The sequence below is a fragment of the Mastomys coucha genome, unplaced genomic scaffold (assembly GCF_008632895.1).
Source record: "Mastomys coucha isolate ucsf_1 unplaced genomic scaffold, UCSF_Mcou_1 pScaffold6, whole genome shotgun sequence".
Classification (NCBI taxonomy): Eukaryota; Metazoa; Chordata; class Mammalia; order Rodentia; family Muridae; genus Mastomys; species Mastomys coucha.
Window position 1 is genome coordinate 124897738 of NW_022196912.1, and position 603 is coordinate 124898340.

A 603-nucleotide genomic window follows, 5' to 3' on the forward strand; every position below is an offset into this window, starting at 1 on the left:
ATAGAGAAGTGATGGATGTGTTGCTTAGTGAGACCAAGATGAAAAGAAACAATCTACAGAGTGGCATATAATACCATTTGTTTGGACTGGGAACAAGCAAAGATTGCTAATAAATGTCCTGAGACTTCAGAATCACTTTTGCTCTCTTAGCAGACTGTGGGCCTGCAGGGCCTGAGGGGCAGCCGGCTGGACTGCGTTCTAGCATCCATGGCCACTTGAGACTGCACTAACCATGTGGAAATATCTTTTGTTGTTGTTTTAATATTTTTTCTGCTTTCAATACCAAAAAGGAAAAAAAAAAGTAGATGCTTTAAGGTATTTAAGGTATGAATGGAGTTCTTAAGAATCTAAAATATGCAATTAAAATTCGATGTTTTGACTCCTAAGCACCTTCCCCCCAACACACTGTTTTTTACATTAGCTGATTTTCTCTTTAGAAAGAGGTACGGCTGGGGATAGGATGTACATTCTTCTTGAGTAGTCTGGAGAAAGGTCATTCCAAGGTCGAGTGCAGAGGGACTTTGTCCATCCTGTCTCACACCAGCCCATTGATCAAGAAGAGCCATAGAGGCGTGCCAGGGGCACAGCCCACAGTCCCCACCC